Source organism: Mustelus asterias, unplaced genomic scaffold (assembly GCF_964213995.1).
Source record: "Mustelus asterias unplaced genomic scaffold, sMusAst1.hap1.1 HAP1_SCAFFOLD_331, whole genome shotgun sequence".
Classification (NCBI taxonomy): Eukaryota; Metazoa; Chordata; class Chondrichthyes; order Carcharhiniformes; family Triakidae; genus Mustelus; species Mustelus asterias.
The window spans coordinates 266,632-290,101 of NW_027590293.1; the positions used below are offsets into that span (position 1 = coordinate 266,632).

Sequence of the window (23,470 nt, forward strand, 5' to 3'; positions counted from 1 at the left end):
CCTCCCAGCCACCGCCTAACGCTGACTCCGCTTCTCCGGGACAAACAAGCGCCAAGGACAGCAATGACACTGCGCATGCTCCACATCACAATGCCCGGAGACTGATTGACGGCAGCTCCGGACCAATAGGAAGAGGAGCGGCTGGTCCTCCAACCAATCTGAGTGAATGAGGGGCGGGACCTGAAGCATGCGCAGTGCGGGGAATGGCGACGGACGGTTTCCTTTATCCAATTCCCGATGGGGAACTTTAGAAAATTGAACAACATCAACATCTGTGAGTAAAACACTTCCTTTTCTCCCCCTTTCCATTTCTTCTCTCATTCTGGGGGAAATTGGGGACCTGCAGCAACTGAAGATAAAGGAAGTGAATCCAGGGAGGCTGCAGACTCTGGAAAGATTGGCCCAGGTCTCTCTCTCTCTCAAACCAGAAAATGATCCATTTCTGCCCACTGTTTGCTGTTAGCCAATCTTCTATCCACGCCAATATGTTATCCCCACAGCATGAATTTTTATTTGCTGCAATAACCTTTCATGTGGCACCTCATCAAATGTCTTCTGGAAATCTAAGTACAGCGCATCCACCGGTTTCCCTTTATCCAATTCCCGATGGGGAATTTTAGAAAATTGAACTACACATCAACTATCTCACTCTGTTAAGACCCGAGAATGAAGCTCAGCAGGACCCGAGGACTCATCAGCCCACAGCTCCAACAGTTTGCTGAGGACTACTTCCCTGGGAATTGTGCTTTTTCAGAGTTCATCCCACACTTCTGTTTTCTGATTTCCAGCTGTTTCTGAGTTTTAACTGTGTCCTCTATTGTGAACACCGAGGCAAAATACTTGTTCAATTCATCTCCCAGCTCCTTATTTTTCATCATCAATTCCTGGACTCACTTTCTATTAGACAGTTAAGAAATGAGGTCGAGCAAGTGACTGAAATGTCAGTCAGGGAGCACTATTGGGAGCACCAATAGTTTCAAAATAGTTCTGGAAAAAGATGGGACAGGTCCACAGGTCAAGGCCCTAAACAGGAGCAGGGCCACTTTTGTGGGCATTAGGCAGGATCGAGCAGATGTCGATTCGGTGAGTTTGTTTGAAGGGAAAGGAATGACTGGCAAATGGGAGGTTTTAAAAGTGTGATATCAAGAGTCCAGGGGCAGTATATTCCTGTTAAGATGAAGGCAAAGAATGGTAAATTTAGGGATCTCTGGCAGACAAGGGACATTGAGGCTCTGGTCAGGTAAAAGAAGGAAGCAGACATTGGGTTTAGGCAATTGGGGACAAGTGAATCACTCTGACTATAAAAAGTGTAAGAAAATACTGAAGAGGGAAATCAGGAGGACAAAAAGAGGGTATGATATGGATCTGGCAGGTAAGATTACAGAAAATTCCAAGAGGTTCCATAGCTATATTAAGAGTAAAAGGGTGGCTAGAGAGAGAATAGATCACCTTAAAAATCAGTATGGCCATCTGTGTGTGGAGCCACAGGAGATGGGTGAGATTTTTAATGAATACTTCTCCTCTGTGTTTACTGCGGAGAGCACCATGGGTGCTAAAGAAATAAGGGAAACAAGTGGTGATGTCTTGGGCACACGCATGTTACTTGGGAGGAGGTATCTGCAGCCTTATAAAAGCAAATTACTGCGGATGCTGGAATCTGAAACCAAGAGAGAAAATGCTGGAAAATCTCAGCAGGTCTGGCAGCATCTGTAAGGAGAGAAAAGAGCTGATGTTTCTTGTCTAGATGACCCTTTGTCAAAGCTCTGAAACATCAGTTCTTTTCTCTCCATACAGATGCTGCCAGACCTGCTGAGAATGGGGAGAGAGTGTGTGGGATGGAGATTTCCAGCTTTTGGGGAATGAGAGAGGAAAGAATGTTCCATAGAAATTGTCTGTTCTGAATTTCTATCCTGTACTGACACTGATGACTTTTGGAAACTCATTTTACAGGATATTGAAAGAGGAATCACAGGCCGAAATCTCAAACGTCACGTCTAGATCTGACAGAGTCTTATTCCTTGGGACCTCAATATCATCGGATTTTGAATCCAGAAGGAGAAATGATTGTCCAGTCTGTCGATTTGAAAAGATTTGAAATGTCAGTGTGAGTGAAAAAGCATCAACACACTGCCACACTCGAGTGAGAGTGTTCCAATGCACTGACTAAAGAGCTTTAACCAGTTACACAGTCTGAATAAATATCACACCATTCACAGCGGGGAGAGACTGTAATCTTGTTCTGTGTGTGGACGAAGTTTCAACGAATTGTCCACTCAAGAGAGACGTAAGGACACCTGCACCATGGAGAAACCATGGAAATGTGTGGACTGTGGGAAGGGATACAGAGCCCCATCTAAGCTGGAAGCTCATCGGCGCAGCCACACTGGGGAGAGGCCATTCATCTGCTCTCAGTGTGAGAAGGGATTTAATCATTTACCCAGTTTACAGATACACCAGCGAGTTCACATTGGGGAGAGGCCATTCACCTGCTCTCAATGTGGGAAGGGATTCAGTCAGGTATCTGACCTGCAGAGACACCAGCGAGTTCACACTGGGGAGAGGCCATTCACCTGCTCTCAGTGTGGGAAGGGATTCACTCGGTCATCCCACCTGCAGAGACACCAGCGAGTTCACACTGGGGAAAGGCCGTTCACCTGCTCTCAGTGTGGGAAGGGATTCACTCAGTCATCCACCCTGCGGACACACGAACGGCTTCACACTGGGGAGAGACCGTTCACCTGCTCTCAGTGTGGGCAAGAATTCACTCAGTCAGCCGACCTGCAGAGACACCAGCTACGTCACACAGGGGAGAGGCCGTTCACCTGCTCTCAGTGTGGGAAGGGATTCACTCTGTTAACCCACCTGCAGAGACACCAGCGAGTTCACACTGGGGAGAAACCATTCACCTGCTCTCAGTGTGGAAAGGGATTTGCTCAGTCATCTGACTTGCAGACTCACCAGCGAGTCCACACTGGGGAGAGGCCGTTCACCTGCTCTCAGTGTGGGAAGGGTTTCAGAGTTTCATCCCGGCTGCTGAGACACCAGCAAGTGCACGAGGGGTTGGATTCTGCTGTTATTGTTTCTGCTCTCAATTACATCCAGGACTGCATTTTGTTCATTCTCACAGTTGGTCAATGGGAAGGGTCAGAGGGTTTCTTTGTGTTGGACTAGCTGGTCTCAGCCTCCAGTGGGCTGATGCTCTTTGAGTCTTTTTGCGAATACCTGGTTTCAAATGTCACAGAGTGACAGGGTGTTAGGAAGCTTAGAGATATTTAGTCAGAAGGAAACAGAGGTTGGCAGTGCAAAGGTACATTTCTGAATGGAGGGCTGTGACAAGTGACATTCCTCAGCGATCAGTGCTGGGACTTTTGCTGTTTGTAATATATATAAATGATTTGGAGGAAAATGTAACTGGTTTGATTGGTAAGTTTGTGGACGACACAAAGTTTGGTGGAATTGCGGATAGCGATGGGGACCAGCAGATGATACAGCAGGATATGGATCAGTTGGAGACTTGGGCGGAGAGATGGCCGATGAAGTTTAATCCGGACAAATGTGAGGTAATGCATTTTGGAAGGTCTAATACAGATGGGAAATATACAGTAAATGGCAGAACCCTTAAGAGTATTCATAGGCCGAGGGATCTAGGTGTACAGGTACACAGGTCATTGAAAGTGGCAATGCAGGTGGAGAAGATAGTCAAGAAGGCATATGGCATGCTTGCCTTCATCGGCCGGGGCATTGAGTTTAAAAATTGGTAAGTCATGTTGCAGCTTTATAGAACCTTAGTTGGACCGCACTTGGAATCTAGTGTTCAATTCTGGTCACCACACTACCAGAAGGATGTGGAGGCTTTGGAGAGGGTACGGAAAATATTTATCAGGATGTTGCCTGGTGTGGAGGGCATTAGCTATGAGGAGAGGTTGGAGAAACTTGGTTTGTTCTCACTGGAACAACAGAGGTTGAGGGGGGGGCGACCTGAAAGAAGTCCACAAGATTATGAGGGGCATGGACAGAGTGGATAATCAGAAGCTTTTTCCCGGGGTGGAAGAGTCAATTACTAGGGGGCATTGGTTTAAGGTGCGCGGGGCAAGGTTTAAAGGAGATGTACAAGGCAGGTTTTTTACACAGAGGGTGGTGAGTGCCTGGAACTCGTTGCCGGGGAAGATAGTGTAAACAGATACGATAGTGACTTTTAAGATGTATCTTGACAAATACATGAATAGCATAGGAATAATAGAACAGTACAGCACAGAACAGGCCCTTCGGCCCACAATGTTGTGCCGAGCTTTATCTGAAACCAAGATCAAGCTATCCCACTCCCTATCATCCTGGTGTGCTCTCCATGTGCCTATCCAATAACCGCTTAAATGTTCCTAAAGTGTCTGACTCCACTATCACTGCAGGCAGTCCATTCCACAGCCCAACCACTCTCTGCGTAAAGAACCTACCTCTGATATCCTTCCTATATCTCGCACCATGAACCCTATAGTAATGCCCCCTTGTAATAGCTCCATCCACCCGAGGAAATAGTCTTTGAACGTTCACTCTATCTATCCCCTTCATCATTTTAGAAACCTCTATTAAGTCTCCCCTCAGCCTCCTCCGCTCCAGAGAGAACAGCCCTAGCTCGCTCAACCTTTCCTCATAAGACCTACCCTCCAAACCAGGCAGCATCCTGGTAAATCTCCTCTGCACTCTTTCCAGCGCTTCCACATCCTTCTTATAGTGAGTTGACCAGAACTGCACACAATATTCCAAATGGGGTCTCACCAAGGTCCTGTACAGTTGCAGCATAACCCCACGGCTCTTAAACTCCAACCCCCTGTTAATAGAGGGATATGGTCCCCGGAAGGGTAGGGGGTTTTAGTTCAGACGGGCAGCATGGTTGCTCCAGGCTTGGAGGGCCAAAGGGCTTGTTTCTGTGCTGTAATTTTCTTTGTTCTTCGTTCTGTTTGGAACATCCCAAATGCCCATCCAATTTCCTTTTTAATTGTTTATTGTCTCCACTTCCTCCACCCTCATAGGCAGCGAGTTCCAGGTCATTAACATTCGCTGCATCAGAATATTCTTCCTCACATCTCCCCCCCCATACCCCTCCATCCCACCCCCCCCCCCCTCCGCCACACCCCCCCTTGCATCCCTGACCCAAAACAAGAAATTTGTGTCCCCCCTCGTCCTTGTCCCATCAGCTAATGGGAACAGCTTTTCTTTGTCCACCTTATCTAAACCTGTCAGAATCTTGTCCACCTCTATCAAATCTCCCCTCAACCTCCTTTGTTCCAAGGGGAACAACCCCAGCCAGACATTGACAATAAAGAACAAAGTAACAGAATATGCTCCCCCCTTCCACTTCTTTTCTCATTCTGGGGGAAATTGGGGACTTGCAGCAACTGAAGGAAAAGGAAGTGAATCCAGTCTGTACATTCCACACATTGTTCGGCCGGTCAGATAGACATGTACCTGTTTGCCAGCCTGCATGGAGATTTTCAGCTCTCTGTGTCCAGGACAGGAAGGAGGCTTTTGGGATTGAGAGAGGAAAGAATGTTCCATGGAAACTAGAATTGTCTGTTCTGAATTTCTATCCTCAATTGAAAGTGATGAATTTTGTTAACTCCTTTTACAGGATATCAGAAGGTGAGGATTTTACAGACAGAAATCTCGAATCAAACATCACGTCCACATCTGACAGAGTCACTCAATTCATCAGGACCTGAATGCTATTGGCCTTTGAACCCAGAAGGAGAAATGTTTCTCTGTTCTGTCTGCTTTAGCAGTCTTTAAACATCAGTGTGACTGGAACAGGACTGACACACACACACACACACACACACACAATCAACTGAGATTTTCCCGTGCATTGACTGTGGAAAGAGCTTCCCAGTTACACGGCCGTAAACAATATTGCCCCATCACAGCAGGGCACCATAATATTGTTCTGTGTGAGACTTCAACTGATGGTCAAACCTGGAGCAACACAAGGATACCTGCACCATGGAGAAACCGTGGAAATGTGGGGACTGTGGGAAGGGTTGCAAAACCCCCTCTGAGCTGCAAACCCATCGACGTATTCACACTGGAGAGAAGCCGCACACCTGTTCTGTGTGTGGGAAGGGATTCACTCGGTTATATCATCTGCAGCGACATCGACTGGTTCACACTGGAGAAAGAGCGTTCATCTGCTTTGAGTGTGGGAACGGATTCGCTCATTTACCCGATCTGCAGAGACACCAGCGCGTTCACACTGGAGAGAGACCATTCATCTGCTTGGTATGTGGGAAAGGATTTATGCAGTTATCCAATCTGTCAAAACACAAAGTCACTCACAGCAATGAGAAACCCTTTAAATGCTCTGACTGTGGAAGTGGTTTCAAAAGCTCTCGGGAACTGATGATCCACCAGCGGATTCACACTGGGGAGAGACCGTTCAGCTGCTCTCACTGCACAAAGAGATTTAGAACGTTATCCCACCTGCGGGAGCACCAGCGAATTCACACCAGGGAGAGACCGTTCACCTGCTCTGTGTGTGGGAAGGCATTCACTCATTCATCCAGCCTGCTGAGTCACAATCTCACTCACACCCAGGAGAGACCCTTTAAATGCTCTGACTGTGGAAGTAGTTTCAAACGTTCTGGGGATCTGGTTATCCACCAGCGCATTCACACTGAGGAGAGACCGTTCAGCTGCTCTCACTGCACAAAGAGATTTAGAACATCATCCAACCTGCAGGAACACCAGCGAGTTCACACTGGGGAGAGACCGTTCACCTGCTGTGTGTGTGGGAAGGGATTCACTCAGTCATCCAGCCTGCGGAGACACCAGCAAGTTCACAAGTGATGACAGGGGTTGGATTCTGCTGTTCTTGCTGCTGTTGATCACATCCAGGACTGAACCATGTTCATTCTGACAGTTGGTGAAGTGGGAGGGTCGGAGGGTTTCTTTCTGCTGGACTGGCTGGTCTCACAACTTTGCTTCCAGTGGGCTGATGCTCTTTGAGCCTGGGAGAGCACATTTCCACTGAAATGATCCACAAAAGCTGATGAAGGACATTTATTTAATCCTGGATAGTAAATAGTGTTTTTCCTACCACTACAGGTTGATCTAAAATAAATACAGAAAGAACTGGAAAAACGCAGCAGGTCTGGCAGCATCTGTGGAGAGAGAAACAGAGTTAACATTTCACACTACTGGATGGGAGTCAATCTAGTAAATCTCCTCTGAACTGCTTCCATGGTATTTATAAAATGGGGCAGCACGGCAGAACAGTGGTTAGCACTGCTGCCTCACAGCGCCAGGGACCCAAGTTCAATTCCTGGGTCCCTGGTCCGATTCACTGTCTGTGTGGAGTTTGGACATTCTCCCCGTGTCTGCGTGGGTTTCCTGCGGGTGCTCCAGTTTCCTCCCACAGTCCAAAGATGTGCGGGTTAGGTTGATTGGCTATGCTAAATTGACCCTTGTGTCAGGGGGATTAGCAGGGTAAATGTGTGGGGTTGTGGGAATAGGGCCTGGGTGGGATGGTGTTTGGTACAGACTCAATGGGCAGAACGGCCTCTGTCTGTACTGCAGGGATCCTACGATCCTTTGTTTAATAGGAGACAAAACTGCACCCAGTGTTCAAGATGCAGTTTCAGCAACGCCCTGTATAACTGAAGCATAATATCTACTTCTCTGTTCAATTTCTCTCAGAATAAAGGACAGCATTCCATTTGTGAGAACTTTGATTTATTTGAACTAAGATTTATGAGGTTCTCTTGTTTACAATAACTCCATAACTGTAAATCACACCAGGTTCCAGTGACTTAACCATGTGGCTGGAAAGAATACTTTAAACGGTGATTCAGTAAGTTTATTAACCATTAAAAATGTAACAAGTCAAAGATAAAAAAGGACAGTATCGATTAACAGTAAAAGGAGAAAGTTTAGCTTTAACAATTGAACATATGAACTTATGAACGGTTATGGGGAGAAGGCAGGAACATGGGGATGAGGAGCATATCAGCCATGATCGAATGACGGAGCAGACTCGATGGGCCAAATGGCCTAATTCTGCTCCAAGATCTTATGAACAGATTTCTCTCTATCCTTTTCAGACCAGGACATGAAGTGATGGCTCCGAAAACATGGATAACTTGTAAAATCAACAGCTCCCAACACCTCTCTGAAGGGCACAGTGGTTTGCACTGCTGCCTCACAGCGCCAGGGACCTGGGTTCGACTCCCGGCTTGGGTCACAGTATGCACATTCTCCCCGTGTCTGCGTGGGTTTCCTTCGGGTGCTCCGGTTTCCTCCCACAGTCCGAAAGACATGCTGGTTTTCAGAGTAACTTCAATGCAGTGTTAATGTAAGCCGACTTGTGACACTAATAAATGAAGTTCCTGGGAAAATCCCCCAGTCACCGCACTCTGGCATCTGTTCGGGTACACTGAGGGAGAATTTAGCATGGTCAATGCACCTAACCAGCACATCTTTCGGACTGTGGGAGGAAACCAGAGCACCCGGAAGAAAACCAGGCAGACACGGGAACAACGTGCAAACTCCACAGAGTCACCCAAGCCGGGAATCAAACCCAGGTCCCTGGCGCTGTGAGGCAGCAGAGCTAACCAGTGTGCCACCAGGCCATCCTAACAAGTCTTGTTATCTGTTTTTTCTATTCTGTTGGCTTCAGAAGGGAACATTTTATAATTCTCACAGCATTTTAACCATTCTTTATATCTTTATAATTCTAAACGTTATAAACTTTTGTGTTCAAATTTACATTTCCAGCCTAACATCTGTATTAATGAATCATTTATTCTTTAATTGTCTCTCAATTCAGGCTGTCCATTTAACTAATCTCCTGCTTTACAATTGTGGGAACTTCAGTCACAAATAAGGTAGTCAAATGCATTGTTAAAAGCAGGATGTTCTTTATATAAATAAATAACAAAGTTTAAAAATCATTGGCAAACAAAAGGAAACAGGAGCATTGGAACCAGCCTGGACTTGCAGACTGAAACCCCGCCCAAAGCCTGCACGTGCTCAGAAGGGAGAGAGGTTGTGAAGAACACTCTGTAACACTTCTCCTCCCCTTAAATTTCAATCCCCCATCAGGACAGAAATACAACAAAGTAATGTCTTTAACAATACGGAAGTCTGTCAGGAGCTTTGTGGTTGCATTGCGACCTGTACAATACCACTGGTAAATCTTGTAATGGTGTTTCTGGAATGGGAGGTGAAGAGGGAGTTTGAGAATCTGTACATGAACATTCCTCTTCCACTCCCACAGCAGAGTCAACTGGCAAAGCTGGAACCATTTCCTGGTGAACATCCACAGCAGCATGACCCTCTGCCATGTTCTCTGTAATGGTTGCTGACTCTGAAACTGTTCCTGACTCGGGGTCACACCACAAGCGAATATGGTCTTGGTGTCTGCGAACAACTCTTCCGTTTTACAGTCTCACCACCCAAGATACTGGACCACTTTGGTTTAAAATTATTCCCGGTAACCACCTTTGGTTACTCCCAAAGTTTCTGATGTAAACCTGATCACCCGGTTTGAACTGCCTCTCTTTGGCGTGGCAGTCGTGTCCCTCCTTCTGCTTCTCTTGTCTCCTGCTCACTTTTGCTCTGAGATCTGGATGAAGCAGATCCAGATGAGACTTCAACCTTCGACCAAAAAATTCCACAGGAGAGTCCGGTTGTGGATTGTGGTGTGATGCGAAACTGGAACAAAAATCTTGAGAGCTTGTTCCTAAAGTATCGCCTGCCATTCTTTTCAATCCCTCCTTCAGACTTTGAACAGCTCTTTCTGCGAGACCATTTGTACAGTAAGAAGTTTAACAACACCAGGTTAAAGTCCAACAGGTTCATTTGTTAGCAAATGCCACGAGCTAACAAATGCATTTGCTAACAAATAAACCTATTGGACTTTAACCTGTTGTTGTTAAACTTCTGACTGTGTTTACCCCAGTCCAACGCCAGCATCTCCACATCATGAAGACCATTTGTAGCCAGATGAAATGGTGCAGTACGCACATGACGTAGACCATTCCTTTACAGGAATTCCTGAAACACCTCACTTGTAAACAGAGTGTTGTTATCTGAAACAAGCCAATCTGGTAACCCAGGGCTTGTGAAAATTTGACAGAGCTTCTCTATTGTCACAGGAGCTGGAATATTACTCATGATCTGTGCTTCCAACCATTTTGAATGCACATTTACAATGACCAAACACATGTGATTCATGAAAGGCCCCCCAAAGGCCACATTTAGTCTGGACCACGGCCTATCAGACCACCCCCAAGGATGAAGTGGTAATGTACCCAGTGTGTTGTGCCTGATTCAATCGACAAACAGTTTATTGAGTTACGCCAGCGGGGAGAAGCCACAGGGGCTGACCATGTGCAACTCCACCCAACAAAGAATATCATCAATTCTTATCCAGTTACTCAGCCCATCCCGGCTGGACACAATCCAATCAGAATGGTGATAGATTACATACATTATAGGTTCAATAAAATTAGTATCTGGGCATTATGGAGCTTTGTGATCATCTCATGGACAGGTGCCCTCATCATGATGCTTTCCAGACCCCACTTCGGGGGGGGGGGGGGGGGGGCTCTTTCTTGGGTTTTCTTTGTACATAGACTCCCTTAGTTAGAAATGGGGTGGATTAAAAGTTCTCAAATGGATGTCAGCACTCTTCCTTTGTTTTAATCTAATGACCACATGGTCTGGGAATCATTTCTATTTAATGCTCTCTCTTTTTAAACTCTTTTCTTCAGTATCCAATTCCAGAATTTTCCTTTTCTTTGTGTTACTTGCGTTAGGAATAAATCTTTGGACCTGACAGGAAGTTTAACCCAAGATCAATCCAACACAGGATTGGTCAGAATCATTTCACATGTGTCAAATTTTAAATAACCATTACAAATTAAAACTCTCTTTCTCACATGGGTGAATTGTATCCGGATTAAAATTCCCACATGTTTAGGAAAATATCCTGGAATCCTGTCTCTGGCCAGTAAATATGGCTCCAGGTTCATAACTTCTGAACAAAAAAAGTTTTATTGATCACACTTCCTTTTTTAATAATCTGTTTGATTTAAATCACAGACAGAAAACCTCAAAGCTTGAAACGTTCATCCCACAAATATCATCCACACACAAACAGAGAAACTTAACATGTGCTTTACAACAACAATAACCAAAATTAATTACTGAAGTGTTCTTGTGATTCTGTTTTTAAACTTCCAAAAATGCCTTTAATTAAAGACTCAAGGTGAGGTTAATTCACCAGAAAGATAAACCTTAACAAATGTAGCCCAAAACAATGATAAAACATATCTACAAACATCCACAGAAAACAAACAAAACACACAGATTCTCACAGCTCGTAAATTTCAAACAATGAATCTTCAGCATTCTCTCTCGCAGCTGTAGCTTCTTAAAGCGACAGAGCACTACAAGCTCACAACTCCTTGATTAAAATAAGATACAAGATCCTTCATTATAACTGAGCCTTTTTAAAGCCAACCGACAAGGACTGATTTTAGAGGCAACATCTTTGTTGATTTAAAATCCCAAACACGTTATAGCCAAACACCGGCAAAATCTTTGTTCTTTATCTGGGGATAAAATTCTCAGTTATTCCAAATTCCTCCAGGCGATGCTTAATATTTCCGCATTTAACTTATTCCCAGAAATCCTCAATTATAAACTAAAATAGACACGTGTTTCCGGGCAGTCACAGGAATGTGGTCAAGATAGTCCAGTCCCACAATGCCTCACATTCAATCTGCAGTCCTTCAATTATAACAGAATATGTGGCTGTATGTAGCTGCCTCGGCCATGGTCAACCCCAACACTGCCTTCCTGAACTGCTACAATGCCTGAGGTGTAAGTACACCCACAGTGCTATTAGGGAGGGATTTCCAGCTACACATTCCAGACTTTCACTAGACTGCAGGTGGATATCAGATTGATATATTCCATTCAATCACACCCAAGGTGAGTTATTCCAATTCCGTTATTGTCCAGGACAATATATTCACAATATCTTTAAAACAGAAATTAAACATTCCCATTTGATTTCAGGTATTAACATATTCTGTTGGTTTGTTCTTTATTGTCAATGTCAGACTGGGGTTGTTTTCCTTGGAGCAAAGGAGGTTGAGGGGAGATTTGATAGAGGTGGACAAGATTCTGAGAGGTTTAGATAAGGTGGATAAAGAAAAGCTGTTCCCATTAGCTGAAGGGACAAGACGAGGGGGACACAGATTTCTTGTTTTGGGTCAGCGATGCAAGAGGGGGAGTGGGGGGGGGGGAGGGGGAGTGGGGGGGGGGGGAGTGGGGGGGGGGGGGGAGTGGGGGGCGGGGGGGCAATGTGAGGAAGAATATTCTGATGCAGTGAATGGTAATGACCTGAAACTCACTGCCTACGAGGGTGGAGGAAGTGGAGACAATAAACAATTACAAAGGAAATTGGATGGGCATTTGGGATATTCCAAACAGAACGAAGAACAAAGAAAATTACAGCACAGAAACAAGCCCTTTGGCCCTCCAAGCCTGCAGCAACCATTCTGCCCGTCTGAACTAAAACCCCCTACCTTTCCGGGGACCATATCCCTCTATTCCTATGCTATTCATATATTTGTCAAGACACATCTTAAAGTCACTATCGTATCTGCTTCCACTACCTTCCCCGGCAACGAGTTCCAGGCACCCACCACCCTCTGTGTAAAAAACCTGCCTTGTACATCTCCTTTAAACCTTGCCCCTCGCACCTTAAACCTGTGTCCCCTAGTAACTGACTCTTCCACCCTGGGAAAAAGCTTCTGAATATCCACTCTGTCTTGTAGACTTCTATCAGGTCTCCCCTCAACCTCCGTCATTCCAGTGAGAACAAACCAAGTTCCTCCAACCTCTACTCATAGCTAATGCCCTCCACACCAGGCAACATCCTGATAAATATTTTCCGTACCCTCTCCAAAGCCTCCACATCCTTCTGGTAGTGTGGTGACCAGAACTGAACACTAGATTCCAAGTGCGGTCTAACTAAGTTTCTATAAAGCTGCAACATGACTTACCAATTTTTAAACTCAATGCCCCGGCCGATAAAGGCAAGCATGCCGTATGCCTTCTTGACTATCTTCTCCACCTGCGTTGCCACTTTCAATGACCTGTGCACCTGGACACCCAGATCCCTCTGCCTATGAATACTCTTAAGGGTTCTGCCATTTGCTGTATATTTCCCACCTGTATTTGACCTTCCAAAATTCATTACCTCACATTTGTCCGGATTAAACTTCATCTGCCATCTCTCCGCCCAAGTCTCCAACTGATCTATATCCTGCTGTATCCTCTGCCGGTCCCCATCGCTATCCGCAATTCTACCAACCTTTGTGTCGTCCACAAACTTACCAATCAAACCAGTTACATTTTCCTCCAAATCATTTATATATATTACAAACAGCAAAGGTCCCAGCACTGATCCCTGAGGAATGTCACTTGTCACAGCCCTCCATTCAGAAATGTACCTTTGCACTGCCAACCTCTGTTTTCTTCTGACTAAATATCTCTGAACTTCCTAACACCCTGTCACTCTGTGATCCTTGTGACATTTGAAACCAGGTATTCACAAAAAGACTGAAAGAGCATCAGCCCACTGGAGGCTGAGACCGGCCAGTCCAGCACAAAGAAACCCTCTGACCCTCCCCATTGACCAACTGTGAGAATGAACAAAATGCAGTCCTGGATGGAATTGAGAGCAGAAACAATAACAGCAGAATCCAACTCCTGTCATCACTCATGAACTTGCTGATGTCTCAGCAGCCGGGATGAAACTCTGAATCCCTTCCCACACTGAGAGCCGGTGAACGGCCTCTCTGCAGTGTGAACTCGCTGGTGTGCCCGCAGGCTGGATGACTGAGTGAATCCCTTCCCACACTGAGAGCAGGTGAATGGTCTCTCCCCAGTGTGAACTCGCTGGTGTGCCTGCAGGTGGGATAACTGAGTGAATCCCTTCCCACACTGAGAGCAGGTGAATGGTTTCTCCCCAGTGTGAACTCGCTGGTGTGTCTGCAGGTTGGATGACTGAGTGAATCCCTCCCCACACTGAGAGCAGGTGAACGGCCTCTCCCCAGTGTGAACTCGCTGGCGTGCCCACAGCTCGGATGACTGGGTGAATCCCTTTCCACACTGAGAGCAGGTGAATGGCCTCTCCCCAGTGTGAAGTCGCTGGTGAGCCCGCAAATTGGATAACTGAGTGAATCCCTTCTCACACTGAGAGCAGGTGAAGGGCCTTTCCCCAGTGTGAACTCGCTGGTGTGTCCGCAGGTTGGATGAACAAGTGAATCCCTCCCCACACTGAGAGCAGGTGAATGGCCTCTCCCCAGTGTGAACTCGCTCGTGTGTCCGCAGGGTAGATAACTGAATGAATCCCTTCCCACACTGAGAGCAAGTGAATGGCCTCACCCCAGTGTGAACTCGCTGGTGTGTCTGCAGGTGGGATGACTGCGTGAATCCCTTCCCACATTCAGAGCAGGTGAATGGCCTCTCCCCAGTGTGAACTCGCTCGTGTGTCCGCAGGCTGGATAACTGAATGAATCCCTTCTCACACTGAGAGCAGGTGAATGGCCTCTCCCCAGTGTGGCTGCGCCGATGAGCTGCCAGCAGAGATGGGGCTCTGTATCTCTTCCCACAGTCTGCACATTTCCACGGTTTCTCCATGGTGCAGGTGTCCTTACCTCTCTCTTGGGTGGACAATTAGTTGAAACTTCGTCCACACACAGAACAAGATTACAGTCTCTACCCGCTGTGAATGGTGTGATATTTATTCAGACTGTGTAACTGGTTAAAGCTCTTTAGTCAGTGCATTGGAACACACTCACTCGAGTGCAGCAGTGTGTTGATGCTTTTCCACTCACACTGACATTTCAAATCTTTTCAAATCGACAGACTGGACAATCATTTCTCCTTCTGGATTCAAAGTCCGATGATATTGAGGTCCCAAGGAATAAGACTCTGTCAGATCTAGACGTGACGTTTGAGATTTCAGCCTGTGATTCCTCTTTCAATATCCTGGAAAATAAGTTTCCAAAAGTCATCAGTGTCAGTACAGGATAGAAATTCAGAACAGACAATTTCTATGGAACATTCTTTCCTCTCTCATTCCCCAGAAGCTGTAAATCTCCATTCCACACACTCTCTCCCCATTCTCAGCAGGTCTGGCAGCATCTGTATGGAGAGAAAAGAACTGATGTTTCAGAGCTTTGACAAAGGGTCATCGAGACAAGAAACATCAGCTCTTTTCTCTCCTTACAGATGCTGCCAGACCTGCTGAGATTTTCCAGCATTTTCTCTCTTGGTTTCAGATTCCAGCATCCGCAGTAATTTGCTTTTATAAGGCTGCAGATACCTCCTCCCAAGTAACATGCGTGTGCCCAAGACATCACCACTTGTTTCCCTTATTTCTTTCGCACCCATGGTGCTCTCCGCAGTAAACACAGAGGAGAAGTATTCATTAAAAATCTCACCCATCTCCTGTGGCTCCACACACAGATGGCCATACTGATTTTTAAGGGGATCTATTCTCTCTCTAGCCACCCTTTTACTCTTAATATAGCTATAGAACCTCTTGGAATTTTCTTTAATCTTACCTGCCAGATCCATATCAGACCCTCTTTCTGTCCTCCTGATTTCCCTCTTCAGTATTTTCTTACACTTTTTATAGTCAGAGTGATTCACTTGTCCCCGATTGCCTAAACCCAATGTATGCTTCCTTCTTTTACCTGACCAGAGCCTCAATGTCCCTTGTCTGCCAGAGATCCCTAAATTTACCATTCTTTCCCTGCATCTTAACAGGAATATACTGCCCCTGGTCTCTTGCACATTCTCCTCGTGTCTGCGTGGGTTTCCTCCGGGTGCTCCGGTTTCCTGCGAACAAATAAACCTGTTGGACTTTAACCTGGTGTTGTTAAACTTCTTACTGTGTTTACCCCAGTCCAACGCCGGCATCTCCACATCATGAAGATCATTTGTAGCCAGATGAAACAGTGAAATGAAATAGAGTATAGAAACACAGAGGGACCTAGGTGTGCAAGTCCACAAATCCTTGAAGGTGGCAACACAGGTGGAGAAGGTGGTGAAGAAGGCATATGGTATGCTTGCCTTTATAGGACGGGGTATAGAGTATAAAAGCTGGAGTTTGATGATGCAGCTGTATAGAACGCTGGTTAGGCCACATTTGGAGTACTGTGTCCAGTTCTGGTCGCCGCACTACCAGAAGGACGTGGAGGCATTGGAGAGAGTGCAGAGAAGGTTTACCAGGATGTTGCCTGGTATGGAGGGTCTTAGCTATGAGGAGAGATTGGGTAGACTGGGGTTGTTCTCCTTGGAAAGACGGAGAATGAGGGGAGATCTAATAGAGATATACAAGATTATGAAGGGTATAGATAGGGTGAACAATGGGAAGCTTTTTCCCAGGTCGGAGGTGACGATCACGAGGGGTCATGGGCTCAAGCTGAGAGGGGCGAAGTATAACTCAGACATCAGAGGGACGTTTTTTACACAGAGGGTGGTGGGGGCCTGGAATGCGCTGCCAAGTAGGGTGGTGGAGGCAGGCACGCTGACATCGTTTAAGACTTACCTGGATAGTCACATGAGCAGCCTGGGAATGGAGGGATACAAACGATTGGTCTAGTTGGACCAAGGAGCGGCACAGGCTTGGAGGGCCGAAGGGCCTGTTTCCTGTGCTGTACTGTTCTTTGTTCTTTGTTCTTTATCAGGTAAGTGGGAGTTATGTTCACAAACAGGGCATATAAAGACACAAACTCAATTTACAAAATAATGGTTGGAATACGAGTCTTTACAGGTAATCAAGTCTTTAAAGGTACAGACAATGTGAGTGGAGAAAGGGTTAAGCACAGGTTAAAGAAATGTGTATTGTCTCCAGCCAGGACAGTTCGCATACAGTTAGGACAAAGCATACCTTTCATGGAGTACATGGGGAGAAGGAAAGGATAGGGTGCAGGTACAGGTAGGGTGAAGAGAAAGATCAGCTTAATATATGATAGGACCATTCAAACATGACAGTCGGAAGAAGTTGTTCTTGAGTCGTTTGGTACATGTTTTCAGACCATAGAAGCATAGAATATTACAGCACAGTAACAGGCCTTTTGGCCCTTCTTGGCTGTGCTGAACCATTTTTTTGCCTCGTCCCACTGACCTGCACTTGGACCATATCCCTCCACACCCCTCTCATCCATGAACCCGTCCAAGTTTTTCTTAAATGTTAAAAGCATTTACCACTTTATCCGGCAGCTCATTCCAGACTCCCATCACTCTCTGCGTGAAGAAGCCCCCCCCTAATATTCCCTTTAAACTTTTCTCCTTTCACCCTTAACCCATGCCCTCTGGTTTTTTTCTTCCCTGGCCTCAGTGGAAAAAGCCTGCTTGCATTCACTCTATCTATACCCATCAAAATCTGATACACCTCTATCAAATCTCCCCTCATTCTTCTACGTTCCAGGGAATAAAGTCCCAACCTATTCAACTTTTCTCTGTAACTCAGTTTCTCAAGTCCCGGCAACATCCTTGTAAACCTTCTCTGCACTCTTTCAACCTTATTAATATCCTTCCTGTAATTAGGTGACCAAAACTGCACACAATACTCTAAATTCGGCCTCACCAATGTCTTATACAACCTCACCATAACACTCCAATTCTCATACTCGATACTTTGATTTATAAAGGCCAATGTACCAAAAGCACTCTTTATGACCCTATCTACCTGTGACGCCACTTTTAGGAAATTATGTATCTGTATTCCCAGATCCCTCAGTTCTACTGCACTCTTCAGTGCCGACCATTTACCTTGTATGTTCCACCTTGGTTTGTCCTTCCAAAGTGCAATACCTCACACTTGGTCTGGCCAACATGTGACTCCAAAGCCACAACAATGTGGTTGACTCTCAACTGCCCTCCAATGGCAACTGGGGATGGGTAATAAATGCTGGCCAGCCAGCGACATCCATGTCCCATCAATGAATAAAAAAAATTCAATTGAACAGCTTGGTGGGCTGAATTTCTAACTATTTCTTACGATCTGTCAGGAACATGAAATGGTGAGTGTCGATCAGCATTAATTAGCACCTTCAGGAGAATTGGGTAGTGTTGTATATTAAAGTTTAAAGTTTATTTAATAGTCACAAGTAAGGCTTATATTAACACTGCAATGAAGTTAGTGTGAAATTCCCCTAGTTGTCACACTCCGGCACCTGTTCGGGTCAATGCACCTAACCAGCACGTCTTTCAGAATGAGGGAGGAAGCTCATGCAGACACGGGGAGAACGTGCAAACTCCACACAGTGACCCAAGCCGGGAATCAAACCCAGGTCCCTGGAGCCGTGAAGCAGCAGTGCTAACCACTGTGCCACCGTGCTGCAGAATGCTAAATGGAATGAGAGAGAGAGAGTGTATGTGTGAGGGGCGTGGGTGGAGATTTAAAGAATGTTCCAATTGTCTGTTTTGAATTTCTATCATGTGCTGATAGTGGTGATTTTTGTAAACTCCTTTCAGTGTATATTGGAAGGAGAGGTTTGGAAAATGGAAATCTCAAAAGAGTCACTTGATTCATAAGGACGTGAAAATCATCAGCCTTTTTAACATCAGTGTGAGTGGAAAAGCACTGAGATTCTCACACCCGTATCAGAGTGTTCCAGCGCACTGATTGTGGAGAGACACAAGGACTCAGACACCATGGAGAAACCATGGAAATGTGGAGACTGTGGGAAGGGATTCAGAGCCCCATCTGAGGTGGAATCTCATCGACGCAGTCACACCGGGGAGAGACCGTTCATATGCTGCACTTGTGGGAAGGGATTCAATCATTCATCGAATCTGCTGAGACACCAGCGAATTCACGCTGAGGAGAGGCTAGTCACCTGCTCACAGTGACGGAAGGGATTCAGAGATTCATCCACCCTGCGGGGGAGGGGGGGGGGGGGAAGAGAAGGGAGGGGAAAGAGAAAGATTGAGAGAGAGAGAGAAAGATTGAGAGAGAGAGAAAGATTGAGAGAGAAAGAATCCAACCCCTGTAATCGCTTGTGAAGTTGTTGGTGTCTCTGCAGGTTGGACGACCGATTAAATCCCTTCCCACACACAGAGCAGGTGAACGGTCTCTCCCTGGTGTGAACTCGCTGCTGTCTCCGCCGTGTGGATGACCTCCTAAACCTCTTTGAGCAGTGAGAGCAGCTAAACGGTCTCTCGTCAGTGTGAATGGGTTGGTGGACCATCAGTTCCCCAGAGCTTTTGAAGCCACTCTCACAGTCAGAGCATTTAAAGGGTCTGTCTTGGGTGTGAGTGACCTTGCGGCTCAACAGGTTGTTCAACCGAGTGAATCCCTTCCCACACACAGAGCAGGTGAATGACCTCTCCCCAGTGTGAACTCCCTGGTGTGTTTGTAAATGGGATAACTGAGTGAATCCCTTCCCACACACACAGCAGGTGAATGTCTCTCTCCAGTGTGACTGCGCCGATGAGTTTCCAGTGCAGATGGGAACCTGAATCCTTTCCCACAGTCCCCACATTTACACAATTTCTCCATGGTGCGGGTGTCCTTGTGACTCTCCAGGCTTGACAATCAGTTCAGTTACAACATAACATGGGTGCAGTCTCTCTGCCGCAATGTATTTTCAGGCTGTTTAACTGGTTAAAGTTCTTTCCACAGTCACTCAGGTGTGAGCATGTTTCAGTGTGTGTGTGTCTCGGTGCTTTTCCAGTCACACTGATGTTTAAAATCTCCTGAAGCAGACAGAGCAGAGAAACATTTCCATTCTAGATTCAAAGGTCGATGATATTCAGGTCCCAATGAACTGAGTGACTATGTTAGATTTTGATGTGAAGTTTGGTTTGATATTCGTCTTTAAATCTTCACCTTCTGATATCCTGCAAAAGGAATTTACAAAAGTCATCAGTGTCAGCACAGGATAGAAATTCAGAACAGACAATTCTAATTTCTATGGAGCATTCTTTTCTCTCTCATTCCCCAAAGTCTTCCCCTGGAGTGCAGCCTAAGACACAAAACATCGATGGTGGAGAACACCCGATATTGCGCAATTTGATTAACCATGTCAGATATGCGGGGAAGGGGGTACGCGTCCAGCTGCCTGTATCGGTTAATGGTCTGACTGTAGTCAATGACCATTCGATGTTTCTCCCCAGTTTTAACAACTACTACTTGGGCTCTCCAGGGGCTGGTACTGGCCTCAATGATCCCCTCCCCTAGGAGCCGTTGCACTTCGGACCTGATAAAAGCTCTGTCTCCAGCACTGTACCGTCTGTTCTTGGTGGCGATGGGCTTGCAATCGGGGGTGAGATTTTCAAACAGTGAGGGAGGGGCGACTTTAAGGGTCGGGAGGCTGCAGGTGGTGCGCGGTGGGCGATCTAAGAACTGGGGATTGCAAACGGAGAGCGGGGGGAAAGGCCCATTCTACTCCATGGTGATGCTCTTAAGGTGACTCAGGAAATCTAGCCCCAGGAGTACGGCAGCGCAGAGTTGTGGCAGCACGAGGAGCCTGAAATTTTTGTGCACTGTGCCCCGTACAGTCAGGGTCGCCACGCAGTACCCGAGGCCATCCACCGAGTGGGACTTTGAAGTCATGGAGATCGTTTGCTTCACTGGCAGTACTGAAAGGGTGTAGTGACTCACTGTGTTAGGGTGAATAAAGCTCTCCGTACTCCCACAGTCAAACAAACAGTTTGTAGTGCGACCGTTTACCTCGATGTCCATCATGGACCTGGCGAGTTGGTGAGGCCAGGATTGGTCCAGCGTAATCGAAGCCACCGTTGGATTTTGCGAGTAGCCGCACGCGGCTGACGGCGTCCAAGATGGCGGCCTGCACAGCCCACACGCGGCTGATGGCGTCCAAAATAGCGGCCCACACGCGGCTGATGGCGTCCAAAATGGCGGCCCGCATGGCTCACACGCGGCTACTGGCGGCCCCCACGGGTCACACACGGCGCTACTGGGCTTGGAGGTCGATTTTGCTCTGCATACCATCACGTAATGGCCCTTCTTTCCACACCCGGAGCAGATCGCATCCTTCGCCGAGCTGCATTGTCGGGGGTGCTTCCCCAGGCCGCAGAAGTCGCACTTCGGGCCTCCGGAGACTGCCGCAGCGGTCGGGTCATTGGTGGGACGTGGTGTGGTGTAGGCCTGCGGCCCTCCTGAGTACAGAGGTGGCGGCGGCCGCAGTGTCCACGATGCGCCCCCGTGGTCGGGGGTGTAGGCCTCAAGATTACAGAAGGCCACCTCTAATGAGTCGGCAAGTGCCACAATCTTTTGTAGGTCCAGCCCATCCTGTTCCAGCAGTCGTTGTAGGATATAGTTTGACCTGATACCTGTGACATAGGCATCTCTGATTAAGTCCTCAGTGTTTTGGGTGGCTGTTACGGCCTTGCAGTTGCAGGCCCTGCCAAGTGCTCGCAACGCACGCAGGAATTGATCACCCGATTCTCCTGGCTGTTGTCTGCGAGTAGCCAGAAGATGTCTGGCGTAGATTTCATTAGACTGTTTGTTGTACTGGCCTTTTAAAAGTTCAATCGCATCCTTGTAAGTTTCAGCGTCTCTAATCATCGCGAATACTTGATCACTTACCCAGGCGTGGAGCACATGTAGCTTGTCGGTTTCGGTCCGGACGACGGAGGAGGAGGTGAGGAAAGATTTGAAACAGCGCAGCCAGTGATCGAAGCTGAGGGTCCAGTTCGAGTCTGTCAGGTTTTAGTATCTGCTCCATCCCAAAACATTTGCTCATAAAATTGATGCACCTTCAATCAAGCAAAGACTAGTTTGTATGCAAGAACAAATAGGCTTTTATTGGCAAAAGACTTGGAGCACACTCAGGCCGATGAACTGGTCCAGACTGAGGCAGGGGGGTGGAGAGCAGTCGCCTTTATACCTGGACCCGGGGGGGGGGGGAGGGGGGGGAGGAGTCTCAGGTAGGGCCGGCAGGGATGTGTCCAGGCATGTCACATGTACAGGTAATAAGCTAACAGTGGTTTACCACAGCAAGTCAGAACAGTTAAGGCTATGGGCCAGGTGCTGGTAAATGGGATTAGGTGGGAAGTCAGACGTTTCTTGCATGTCAGTGCAGATTCGATGGGCTGAAGGGCCTTTTCTGCACTGCACGATTCTATGATGAGGCAATTCAGTTAGTTGGAGAAACTGGAGCAGCTGAAATTTCTCTCTTTAGATCAGTCAGACATCAGGGCTTGGAATGGGGCCATTCGGGCCACTGATTCAATGCAGGCTCTCTGCAGAGCAAACCCTTACCCCGTTCTCCAGACAGATCCATGCTCACTGCTTCCTGTCCTGGATGAGCAGAAACTGATCGCCAAGTTCCGCACACATGAGGACGGTCTCAACCGGGATCTTGGGTTCATGTCACACTATCTGTAACCTCCACAGCTTGTCTGGACTTGCAGAATCTCACTGGCTGTCCTATCTGGAGACAATACACATCTCTTTAACCTGTGCTTAATGCTCCCTCCATTCACATTGTTTGTACCTTTAAGACTTGATTATCTGTAAAGACTGCATTCCAATCATTGTTCTGTAAATTGAGTTTGTGTCTCTGTATGCCCTGTTTGTGAGTATTTCTCCACTCCACCTGATGATGGGGCAGCACTCCGAAAGCTAGTGGTATTTGCTACCAAATAAACCTGTTGGACTTTAACCTGGTGTTGTGAGACGTCTTACTCCTGTCCTGGACACAGAGAGCTGGAAATCTCCATGCAGGCTGCCAGACAGATATATGTCTATCTGACTGGACTAACAATGTGTGGAATGTACAGACTGGGGGAACAATGGGTGGGGGCGGGGCTCCCGGGTCCGCGCGCCAGAACACGGAGACGTCACCGTGGAGCAGAGTGATTGCTATTGGCTGATTCAGGCAGGGCTCCATTGTGCCATCACAATGACTCAGAGGGGCGTTCCCAGCACACAGTGTCCCATTGGCAGCAATATCACTGGTTACAGAAGCAGCACACTGCGGATTGGACACCAGCTCAGTGCGGCTGGCGGTCAAAGCCCCGCCCACCCCCACGTGGGCTCGGGTTCCGCCCCCTCATTGTCCACATGTGGCAGGTTGACCAATGGCAACGCGTGGAGGACCGAATGGGTGCTGGTCCTCCAGCCAATCGGAGTCCGGGCTTGTTTTTTTTTAATGAATTCAATTTTAATAAATCTCAATACACAAAACTGAATATAAAAAAGTTCAGTTGATTCACATTACAAAAGTTCACAAATATGTATGGAAAAAGTCAATCACTCCCAGCTGCTCAACCTTATGAATTGATACATGGCCGCATGGAGCTTCCTCCATTGTTGCCCAGCAAAATTGCTCCTCTCTGAATGAAGATTGAGCTTCAGACAGATTAATATTGTACTGTAGCTACCTTAGGTATTTCCAGTCATTCATCACTTGCCTAT

General features: G+C 46.9%; 1 protein-coding gene across 1 annotated transcript in view; it reads right to left on the minus strand.

Moving 5' to 3' along the window:
• LOC144486399 (uncharacterized) overlaps nucleotides 1-23,470 on the minus strand; it is a 51,180-nt gene that overhangs the window by 15,932 nt on the left and 11,778 nt on the right. The window lies entirely within an intron of this gene.